Source organism: Xyrauchen texanus, chromosome 28 (genome assembly GCF_025860055.1).
Source record: "Xyrauchen texanus isolate HMW12.3.18 chromosome 28, RBS_HiC_50CHRs, whole genome shotgun sequence".
Classification (NCBI taxonomy): domain Eukaryota; kingdom Metazoa; phylum Chordata; class Actinopteri; order Cypriniformes; family Catostomidae; genus Xyrauchen; species Xyrauchen texanus.
Genome location: NC_068303.1, coordinates 21,660,736 through 21,673,824, shown reverse-complemented (window position 1 = coordinate 21,673,824; position 13,089 = coordinate 21,660,736).

The window sequence follows — 13,089 nt, the reverse complement described above, 5'->3', positions numbered from 1 at the left end:
TCATAATTTTAATCAATATATCCTTGTGCATTTAAATATATATATATATATATATATATATATATATATATATATATATATATATATATATATATATATATGGTGAAATGTTGTGTGTTTGTGTTTTTATTTATTTAATTTTTTACTTTAAAATAAATACTCCTTGGTTTTATTTTTTGTTATATAACACAAATCAATTTTTACATGTAGAATAAGTGCCCAAATACTTTTTGGGACCACTGTATGCTGGAATTAAAATAGGTAATGATTACACTTTTTAAAATGGTGCTGGTATGATATATTGTTTGTGGGTATTTTGGTTGAAATGTACATATTTCTACCAATGGTGGAAGCAAAATAATGATCCACATATTATATTAGACATGATATTACTGTTTCACATTGACATTAGTTTTTTAAATGCCTCATAAGAGCATTTGTTTGGTGACAGAGTTACTGCAGCTGCTCACAGCTGGAGTCTGGCTGCACAGCCAAAGAGACCAACTGCTGAGCATGGTGACCAGCAGAGACTGACCTTTCTGAATTGTTCCACATGAGATGGGGAACATCGTGCTTGATAAGTAGTGCCAAGCAAGATGGGGGGTCGACATCTTCCCTCGTTTCATTCGAAACACCATTTTTTCTTCTTCTGTGTTACAAAAAAATGATTAAATCATTGTAGATTTAGGTTCAGAGTTAACCTTGGGAAAAATTTTAAGAATGCTCATTCAAAAAAAATCTTGTTAAAATCATGGTTAGGTTAAGGGATGTGTAAAACTACCAATTTTCATAACCGTCTATTCAGTTGGTTGTTTGAATGACTAGTCAATTAGTTGGTGTTAAGGATAATAATGTGTAAGGCTTCATTATGTTCACATGTCCTTGATCAGATGCCTTTTAGAGGGATATACAGATGCAAAGTGCAGCTCTTCAACTTGGAGACTAACAGATATACAGCAAATAAATAAGCTAAATACCTATAACATATTGCACAAAACTATCAAAATAAGAAAAGTAAGAAATAAGAAAAGCTCCAATAAAGCTGCACATCCTGATCAAAGAATGACATGCTTCAATGTAACCAAAGTGCTTCAGGGTGATTCCTGCTGCACATTCAAAAGCGCAGAACTGCAAGATAATCTTACTAGTTTGCATCCTTTTTTACTGCAACTATTTATTTAAGTCTCAGCAAAGTACTTTTTGCTCTCACAGCACCTCTCAAAAGGATTTAATATCCTACATCGATCGTCTTGAAATGTATTGTTGATTTGACACTTTGTTTGCTGTAAAAACAGTGCATAAAAAGATGAAAGTTCTTGCAGAGGGTTTTACTGTGCTCACTATTATTTTTTACTTTTAAGCATAGCAAGTTGTAATCATGCAAAAACGCTCTAAAAAGTTGCATCTCTCCATTAATTTATTAATTGCATCTTCCATTAAAACCACCATCACTAAAATATTGATGTAAGCAGTCGACACAACTAATCGACTTGTCAGTTGTTAGACAACTAGTGAATTAGTCGATCACAATTGCACATCCCTAGTTAGGTTTAGGTTTGGGGGTCAAACATAGGAAAATTTTTATAACATTGTTTGTTTATTATTATTCTCTAAGGGAGAACATTTCATATGTTTTTTTGTACGAGCCAACTTGTATGATTTCTTATAATTTCGTCTTCTCATCATGAGAGCTGCCAAATTTTGTTAGTCAACTTTCATAGCTGTCCATGGTGAAAAGGAACATTATTAAGCAAAAAATAAAAGTGATTCTGGATAGGTAAAATTGGTTAAAGTATGATTACATTGCTTCAGAAACAACCTAAAAACTGAAAATAACCCTTTAATGGAGAAATTCCATTGAAATTTGAAGCCAGAAGCAAAACATTCACATCCAGAAACCAAAATATGCTGTTATAAGCCCTGTAACTTTATCTCATAATGATGTAATGGAATATAAAAATAAATAAATAATAAAAATAGTAATAATAATGATCTCAGAGCATGAATACAGACCAACACTCCAGAGGAATGGTATTTGTCTGGTAATGAGCTCATGGGGCCAGAGTTTTACCATTATCAGCAATGGTAGAGAAAGAGGTCTGCTGCATATCTGTGACTCACGGTACTCTGTTCTTTATGACACACTTTGCTTATTTTCCCTCTTAGTTTCACTCCATTTGTTATGCAGTGCCTTCGTCTTATTTCAAAGAGAATCAATCATTTTAAAATGTGATTTATGCCATGTGGATGGTGTCCAGAGCAGTAGATTAGCTCTAAAACAGTCTCCAGGGATTCAGCCCAGTAAACACTCGGTTTTTGTGGACCCAGAGGTCAGCCATTTTCTTTTTTCAGGGTCACACCATTTCTGTATAAATGACTCGTTGTGATTGTAGTATAAGGGCCACTGTAGCTTTGAATAAAGAGATGTCTGGCTGAGGCACTTATACCTCTCTGAATCTCTGCACCTCAGAATGTCACAAACGCATGCTCTGAAATCTAGAAATATTAATTAGATGGCTGTCATACACAAATATACAAAAGCATTTCAGTGCCACGTTGAAAAAAAAAAAACATTTAATCTCGATTTCAAGAAAAAGGCCTATTACAGTCGAATGTTATGAGAATAAATGTGTCAAATTTGAAGATTAAAGACATAATATTGTGTGAATAATGTAGAAATATTTCGAGAGAAAAAAAGGGTAAGTTGTAAGTGAGTTCTGGGTTTGGTATGTCTTTGGCTGTGGTATGAATGACTTCAGAGCATTCTGGTGTAGTTTTGGTCCAGTAATGGCTGCTTTCTGGGGATATGGAGAAAACAGAAAAGTTACGGCTGAGTTTTGTCTGCTTTCTGTTGTGGGTCCTGTTAAATTTCAACAGTTGACTTTTGGGACAATATTGGACCGTAATTCCATGTGGTATGTGGGCCAAACTCGCTCCCGAAATGCTGCCAGATCCGGCCCAAGCCTATTCTGCTATCTGGGGGCCACCAAGGAAGCTTTAGGATAGAATTTACCAACAAATCAAACCTTGGTCTTTTTGGTGCATTTACACCCATTTATCATTAGTATCCAAACACTGCAGCAGTCATAGAGAAGCAAATTCATTAGGGGAAAGAACCAGACAGACTTTCAGGAAATTGGCTCGTTTGTCCAATCTGAAATGGCAACAAGTGGTTATCTCCAAGGGCATGGATGGTTACATGTGCATCTACATCTGCTCCACTTTGCTGTTCTCTACCACATGATGTTACTTTCCTTTTGACTTTATTCTTATAATATTATGACTTAAGTCTCGTAATACAATTTTGATTTTATTATGCTATGAGTTTATTCTCATAATTTTTGATGCGTACTTTACCTGCGATGGACTGGCGACCTGTCCAGGGTGTCCCCCGCCTTTCGCCCAATGTTAGCTGGGATAGGCTCCAGCCCCCCGCGACCCTGTACACAGGATAAGCGGTTGACGATGGATGGACTTTACTTTACTCATACTTTACTCTCGTAATGTTACAACTTTATTCTTAAAACTTTTACATTATTCCCGTAAAAGGTCTAAGAGATGATTCTCAAAACATTACAACTTTATTCTTAAAAGGATTTTTAAAATTATTTTTAACATGGCACTTAAATGAAACCCACCCAAAACAGTGTGAAATTGTAAAAAGCCCTGTTCAGGCTGCATGCATGTTTGAGAAAGGTATTAGTGTGAAGAAATGAAATACAAGAATCCAGGCACTAATGTTCCACTTTCTGCCTTTCTCCATGACATTCTATCTCCCTCATTATGCTGTCTGTCAAATTTGGGCAAATCTGCATGAGAGTGGCAACCTTCAGCCAGGATTTAGATTTTGTGGTCACTGGCACTTTATTCAGGCATAGGTCCATTTCTGTGATGAGAAAAGCACAGCATTCATAATGAGGGTAAGAGCACTCACTGAAGAAAAGCTTCAATAAAAAAAGAAGTGTGGAGAAAAATAGAGAGTTGAGCCAGGTGTTCAGGAAATTGGATGGATTCGGTGGGATTATGGCCACCCTGTTAGCACTTGGTCCATACAGCTGACCACTGAATTGAACGTATTGAAGGTACTGTAAATCTCAAGACTCTCATCAGAGCCCTTGGTGTTTAGGTGTGACCAAGGGGAATCAGACTGTTTAAAAAAAAAAAAAAAAAACATTTAATTTCTTAATATAATGAAGTCATTTTTGAGCTGTGGAGTCTCACATTGGAGAAGGGGGATTGACTATTATTCAGTGTTTACCTGCATGGTTTCAGCCAAGGGAGAGATGGCAACAGTTTGTTTTTTCTTCACCTCAGCACACCATGATGAACTGTGACAGCTGACATCTGAGCAGCCAGTCAAAGAAAGTGCCTGTAATGAGCAGCCTGCTTGTTGAGAGACACAAGCCATCATATCTCAAATAAAGTTATTCTCCTCCTGTCTCTTTCTCTCTCTTTCACTCACTATTTCTCTCTCTCTAACACATGCACACACTGTATTTTCTCTGTATGCTGGCTGAGTTTCAGATGCTAGAGGCTAACAATTAGGACATTCTGAGGTTTGTTTTTTGTAAACATGTTTGTTGGGTTTCACATAAATTAAAATGTACACCCATCTTGAGTGTGAAAGTCACTTACCATGTTTGACACCAGATGCTAACAAAAACCCTAAAAGGAGGCATGCATGACACTGGATGTTTGTAGTGGCAGGTGCACAGCATGAGGACACACAAAACATCTGTGGAATTGACATAAACTTATATCTGATGATAAAAGTACACCTGACAGTGAGGCATTTTATGTCCAACATTGATATTTACAGTCTTTTTTCCCCCTTCAGTAAAAAGTTGTCATTTTGTTTTAAGAAAACACAATAGAGCTCCAGAGATTAGCATCATATTTTTTTTTCTTTTTTTTTCAGAATAAAATAAAATACATTATATATATATATATATATATATATATATATATATATATATATATATATATATATATATATATATTCAGTGGTTAGCACTGTCGCCTCACAGCAAGAACGCTTTTGACACTGGTTCAGATGATAGTGAGAAAGTGTTTTTGGGTGATGCAAAGAGATATGGCAACTTGCCCGTATCTCTCCCACACATGGCTCACCGCTTACAGGTAAAGTCTCCAAAGTTCAAAGTTCAAAGTACCTTTATTGTCCCACAAGGGGAAATTGAATTTGCAGCAATGCTCAACATAAAACACATAACAACACTCACCAACAAAACCAACCAGCAAAGAAGGAATTCACATTAGCGCCCAATATACATAATGTATAATAAATAAATAAGTAAAATACAGAAATCTGCTTCCGTATTTTTTAATGTCTGGAACATGTGTTGCACGCAATTAAATTTCTGTGCTAGAATGTGCAGTCAAGTCTTAAATCGAAATTTAAATATGCCAATTTTAGCCACAGGAAGTGAAAACTTAAGTGAAAAATGTAAGTGAAAAAACACTAGTGAAGTTTCATAAAAAAAGGATACTGCATTGATTGCGTTTTATATATATATATATTTAAGCGTTAAACAGTTAACTATTAATCGTTAAACAGTTAACTATTGATTTTGCAGTCAAATGAATGTGCAGACTGATGATACAAGAATTTTGGAAATGCTTGTTAGAGTGAATACATACAAAATGAGAAGAAAATCCATTCTTTGCTAAAAGTTGAAGTACAGTCAATATTTGCTACCAACATGAATGTTCAAAAATTACTCATGTAGAACCTTGTAATAAACTTTCAACTCCGCCGAGCATAAATGCCTGCAGAGGTCTCCACAGAAACAAGTTTGTAGTGACATGGTAAATTAATAAAGGAAATTGAGCTTCATTTATACCTGCCAGCGCCAGCTTACACATCAGCAAATCTGCCAAGCAAAGGTAAAAGAAAGGGAAAGCCGATATGTGGGGGTCATGAAACCAAGTTCAGAATTGCTTATTTTTATTCACCCAGATGCATCATTCTCCATGTGGCCAGTGTACTGTGAATTTCTCCCCCTTATGCACAAGCTATAAATCAGCTGGTTTAAAAGATGTCAGATCTGCAGCACGTGGAGTCTGTAACAAAGTCAGTATATTACTCATGGAATCACATCTCCCTTTCGAACATGGAGAAACACGAATGTGATAATTGAGCGAAGAGCAAATCGATTGAACTACTGTACTCTATTTGCTTTTGAAAAATGCATAACAGCTATTTAGTAGAGATCCACCTTGTTGAGAAATCATAGTCCACTATAGAGTTGCAGTTTTGTTGTTTCACCATGTGCAGCAAAGGGCACTTAGTCACTTCATGCACCTTGATCGGATTGCTTTATGATTGGGTCTGCACATTCTGTTGACACTAATGTGTCTCCGCAAAATTGATATACATCTGATTTTATCCCATCGCTATATTAAAATATAACAGAGATCAGTTCTGTAATGATGCTTCTGCCGGTCAACAAGATTTTGCTGCACTTGATGTGGTTCATAAAAACAAAACAAAAACAGGATGCATCTAAAATTGCTTCAGCGATTGTGATTAAAAAAAGCCACATGTGTAGGATTGCAGGGCTCTCAAACTTCCATATGCAGATGTAGTTTTGTTTTGAGACGAGTAAAGTTTATGAACCTCCTGAGGTCTTAAATGCATCTTGGCATTTACACTTGTTTTTTTCATAATCCGGATAGCTATCCAATATGTAAAAATGCATGAAGTGACCAAGTGTACATAAATACATTTTGTGATGGCCCTTTCTTGGAATTTCTCTCATTTACTTGTTTTATGCTGGTATAATTATCAGTTTTGAAATGCCAATACGTGATGCACAATAGCTCTAAAATGCTAAAGTCTCTAAATCTCCTTTGCCCTTTCTTCTCTTTACCCTCATTTCTTCTTTGCCAATTTAATTAGCTTGAATTTTCCATTACACACAGGTTCAATAATATCAGTGAACCTGGTAGGCAACTAATTGATTTCGAGAGGGCTGCTAGCACACTGCTGATTCTCCAGAAGATCCCCAAGATTGTCTGGAGACTAAGGACAGAGTAATTTGGTCAAAAAGCTGTTTTTGTATTAGATTAGGCCAATGAATCTCATTTAGAACAAGTGGAGTTGCAGCATGAACCTCCCCAGGGTACTATATGTGCTGGCGTTGACACACAAACCTGACAGACAAGGCGATATTGCGGCAATATGGCCGCTTCATCAGCATTAGATCTCACCCTGCTGCTAGCAGAAAATAAATGTCAATTAGCACAGATGGATCTGTGAGGTGCTCTATCCTGAATGCATCTTCAAGACACACACTTTGGAGCTTCACTTTAATTTGAACCCATTTTAGTCATCTGCTTGAAGTACAACCTAGAGAGGCGAAAGTCATTTTCATGTTATTTTAATGTGCTGAGATTTTTGCTGTGTTTGATGCAGTTAATTCATTTTATGTGTTGTAATAGGCCTGTGTCATTGCACAGCAATCTGACTTAAGGTGTAGTCAAGTCATATTTAATTGCTTAGCTCTTTTTACTATACACATAGTTTCAAAACAGCTTTACAGAGGGTCACGCCTTAATGTCTTAATGCCTCCAGTGAATAGTTTGAAATCATGCCTTAATGTCTTCGACCGTTTTATCGCATCTCACTGTGGTCACACATTCACTTCCATTCAAGCACATTCAACCATGGAAGACTGGAAATGCACGATCATAAAATTAAATTTCATTGTGTTCCTAATAGGGCTGGGTTTAAGATTCGGATTTGATTCACAAGCTTTAGATTCCAAATTGATTCATATGGGTATATTTCAGTTATAATTGTCCTTTTGCTTACATATGAAAGAAATGATCTCCCAGCTAATGCTGTTATTTATAAAGGGGACCTTCTAACTTGGTACATTTTTACTTATATTATATTTTTTCATCATTGTGGTCACATTTCTGCTTTTTAAAAATGAACAAATCCAAGTATTCAATGAATAAATATAACATATAGCATATATTACTTTTTGTTACATGTTTATTGTTTAATTCCATAATTTGTAATATTTATAGGTATTTAAACAAGTCCCAAAAATCAGAACAGTCTCTTTAAGAAAACCAGCATTTCTGCAAATATATTTCTGCAAATATGCACATGTTAACTAGAGAGACTGGAATTGCTTTATCTAATCTGTCCCATGGGAGATTAGAATTAAATGTTTATTTTTTTATTGTTTTTGATCATCTACTGTCTGCAAACAACCAAAAGGTTGTTAAAAGAGACATTATTAATGAAAAATGGGTTGCTTGGATCTCATCTTTGGACACACATACGCAGAAAAACATTTACTCTCAACATTACTCCAATATACTTCACAATCACTGGTACGTGAAATATCAACATTTAGTTGCCAATATACATTTTAGTCGCATAGCATGAAATTTGGTTGCAAATGTGAGTGATTTTCTCTCATTGTAGTAGGTTGGCATCTAAACTAAATAAAATGTATGAATATGAATAATCATAGAAGAATGTTAACAGGATTTATATTGGAATTTTTATCATAACAAGATCAAACTAAAATTCCATAAGAAACCCTAAAATCCTACTTAATAAGAAATTTGGATACATTTTACTGAAGAATATACAGAATTTTTTTCAGTTTATACATTAAGGCTATTTTATTCTGAGAATATTCTTTTTTGGACCACATAAGGATCCCTTAGGATTGGTTACAAATAAAGATACCAATCTGAATCCTGTACACATTCCTTGAGAAGCCTTTTGTCTAAGTTAGCATCTTTGATTGACAGGCAGTGCTCTGAGATGGCCTATATCAGGTAATGTTCTTGTGAGGAAACTGAGAAAAATAACTTCTCTTCTCATTCATTAGTAATGTTGACAAACAGATTGACGGACTGCCATCTTTGCTGATGATTTCATCCTCATGATTCCTGGACAGTGTCTTAATATATCCCGCTGTGGGGGCCTGTCCAGGAAGCTTGTCAATCACTCTGAATTCTGCACCAAGACATGTATGGAACGTCACAATCAGGGCAATGCAGCACCAGTCAGTCACACCCCAACACAAACAAATAGAGAACCTTACTTGCATTTTAGTTATTAAATACAGTATTTTAAATGCAATAAATGTGAAGAATGAAACAAATGCACAGTTTTAGTATCATTGCTGGTTTTGAAAACAACCAAATTATAAATACTGTGTCTTTGTGGCATGGCATGATTTGTCAATGATTAAAGGCCAATAGTATCATCAGATGAAACTGCAAAACTAATGACTGTTTTCAAACAAGTATCCTGAACACAACCCTGTATTCATTGGTCATGTCAGCATTTTCAAGCCCTTTTTTTTTCTGGAGCCCATTAAAGATATCTGGGCAAAAGTTAGCCAAGTGTGTTCCCATTATGTATTTTGGTTGACAGCCAAGATAAATGTTTCACCTCTGGACATTCCAACCATATTTTTGTATATATATATATATATATATATATATATATATATATATATATATATTATAAAAACATGCATTCACTCAGAAATGTCTAAATGATGCAGTGTTTCCCACAGGATTTTGTTAGACTGTGGTGGGTGGACCTTGGAAAATGTTGTACATGCATCAATCTAGTGCACTTTGAGAGCGAGATTAAGAGTCTAGATCTATGAAGAACTTTGTGCTCAGGTAAACAATTCTGTGATCCAGTACTAATTTAATCATAAGCACATTGGTTGAATAAATATGAATGGTGATGACACGGCAAAAATGTCACACCCACAAAGCATGGTAAACGAGACAGTGTTTAAAACAGTTCACAAATGGTAAAAACACAAAAAATCAACTGGAACATATATTTGATCCATCAAGAAATTAAGCAAAAGTGGTTACCTGTGTTGAACTTGCTCCTCAGTTGCTGACTGGAAGTGAGAGATGCTTTGCCGAAGCAAGGGCACAAAACACAAAACTATACATCTTTTATGTTATTATGAGACGTGTACAAATATTTTTGGTTCACTATGAAACTATGGCGGGCCACCACAGTCTAGGTAATTAATGGGAAACACTGTGATAGGTGATAATGGCCTATGGGAGCAAGTCACACATGTTCAAGTCAAAAGCAAGTCTCAAGTCTTAACTATCAAGTCTCGAGTCAAGTCTCAAGTGCAGTGGAGACAAATCAATCAAGTCAAGTCAGTGACTCACCTCAAGCAAGTCAAGTCGAGTCAAGCCACAGTAGCCTAAAATAAATAGAAGTTCATTTTTTAAATAAAAAATGTTTTTTGCTTTGAAAAGATGAACAGTATATAAATATCTTTACATTAAATTTTTATATGAATTGTATAACAGCAATGTGTTTTACAACACACACACACACATACACACACACACACACACACACACACACATGTTGTGTTTCCATGTTTTATGGGGACTTTCCATAGACATAATGGTTTTTATACTGTACAAACTTTATATTCTATCCCCTAATCCTAACCCTACCCCTAAACCTAACCCTCACAGAAAACTTTCTGCATTTTTACATTTTCAAAAAACATAATTTAGTATGATTTATAAGCTGTTTTCCTCATGGGGACCGACAAAATGTCCCCACAAGGTCAAAAATTTCGGGTTTTACTATCCTTATGGGGACATTTGGTCCCCACAAAGTGATAAATACACGCTCACACACACACACACACACACACACACACACACACACACACACACACACACACACACACACACACACACACACACACACATGTTTGGTTTCCATGTTTTATGGGGACTTTCCATAGACATAATGGTTTTTATACTGTACAAACTTTATATTCTATCCCCTAAACCCAACCCTACCCCTAAACCTAACCCTCACAGAAACCTTCTGCATTTTTACATTTTCAAAAAACATAATTTAGTATGATTTATAAGTTGTTTTCCTCATGGGGACCGACAAAATGTCCCCACAAGGTCAAAAATTTCGGGTTTTACTATCCTTATGGGGACATTTGGTCCCCACAAAGTGATAAATACACGCTCACACACACACACACACACACACACACACACACACACCATGCACGTTACTGAACATGCATGGTGTTTTTATCATGAATACTTCTAGATACCTTATTATCCGATTTGTTTAGATTTCTGTGTGTATGCTGTGTAAAAATGTGGTACGATTTTCACATTGATTAACAAAAACGGCAGACGGGCTGAATGAAAATGGAAATTTGCTCTCTGACAGTAGGTGGCGCTTATGGATCAGCAGAAATATAGCTGTTACCCTGGTAACACCTTGTACACAAAGCAGCCCTGCACTTATAAACAATACTTTATTAGGCATTATAGGAGGTAAGATGTAAAGAAAATGCCATTGAAACTATTCTGAAGACAGTCAGTTCCCTTCAGAGATACATTTATATAAAATAGTCATAAAGGTATTGCATTCAAGGGCTTTAGTTAAAGTCTTCAGAAGTCATAATCACTATGAGAGCACTTGGATTTCATCACGAGTCATTCTGTATATTTTATACTATTTATTGTGACTGCCTGTTATGTTTTTATATTGCCAACAAATGGTTATGGTATATTGACTGTTGAGAAGGTTTAGAAAAGGCACACACACATTTAGAGGTAATGTCAGGTAATTTCAAACCTGTCACGCTACAAAACAAGAGCTTAATCGTGAATCTTTTTAATTTACTGACAACCCTCAAACATTTGAACAGTAATTTTACATATTAATCTTTCTTGATAATGAAATGATTTACTTACATTGTGGTTTTTGAAATGTCTGATGAAATTTGAGGTTGTGTTGGTTGTATCGGATATTTTTGCATTGCATTTTTTCATTCTTTTTTATACACACAGTCCAATTTGAAATCTTTATTTCCAAAGGAGATTATTTTGGGAACTTGACAATCATCTGTCATTTTGGTGAGTTGTGTGCACAGCGGTAACTGCGCAGATGCAGATCAGTGGTGCTGGCGGGCTTACATTTTTGCATATGAATGAACTGATGTCGCAATATTTTTTAAACACATTTAATTACTGTTTATAATAAGTTATTCAAAATAATAATAATAAAAAACATTCAAGTCATGTAATTTCTTCATTTAGTCAAGCAAGTCACAAGTCCTTAAAGTTGCAACTTGAGTCAGACTTGAGTAAAGTTATGTAACTCGAGTCCCCCACCTCTGCTATGGGGTTGGTACTGGTATCCCATGGTAATACTATGCATTAAAGTCTGGTATGAATGCGCAGTGGTTTGCACCTTTAGCTGCAAGACTGTTAAGGGGAGGCCTGGGAACATTAATTGCCTCTTTCCTGGATTTCAAATCACCCATTCATTTCTGTCTGTATGTTTCTGCCCAGGAAATGATAAATACAAATTGCTTGTTTTAAATGCTAACATTTTCATTCATGTCTCAGACTTTTACCTCATGAAACCTGTTCATGTAATATGTGCAAGTTTCTTTAAAGTAGGATATGTAGATATTTTTACCCTACAAAGTTTTAGCACAGTGAGTGAAGGAGGTCTGTTAAATCCTTTATGCGCCAAAGAAAATTTTAGGATTCCAAAAAAGTTAAAAGCTAGGGAGAGAAAGAAACGACTGGGTTAGATAAAAATAGGTGAAAATACTGGGGTTTAAATTGGAATCTTAAAACATAAGCCTGCCTTTTGTGCTGTCCATTGGCTGGTGGAAATAACTGGTAAAATAAAATAAAAAAAAGCCCACAAAAGGCTTTTGTTAGTTACGTTACAAATTTCTCCTCACTTCTCATTATATTGGAACTCAGTGAATGGCAAGATGAGAGAAGAAGAGGGTCAGAGAGGTAAATGGAGTTAAAGAGCCACCACATCCAAGTCAAGGTCTAGCCAACAGACATGAAAGAAAGTAACTGATATTAGAAGTTCATCTCATGTTTAACAATAGCATTTTATACTCCCTGACTTTTTATTTTTCTAGACCTACTGGGGCTGTGTCGATACAACCAAATATTGAGATTTTTCTCACAATATTGTATTGATACTTTAGATCATGTCAGTATCGATATTTAGATTTTTCTATTTGTGCTTTA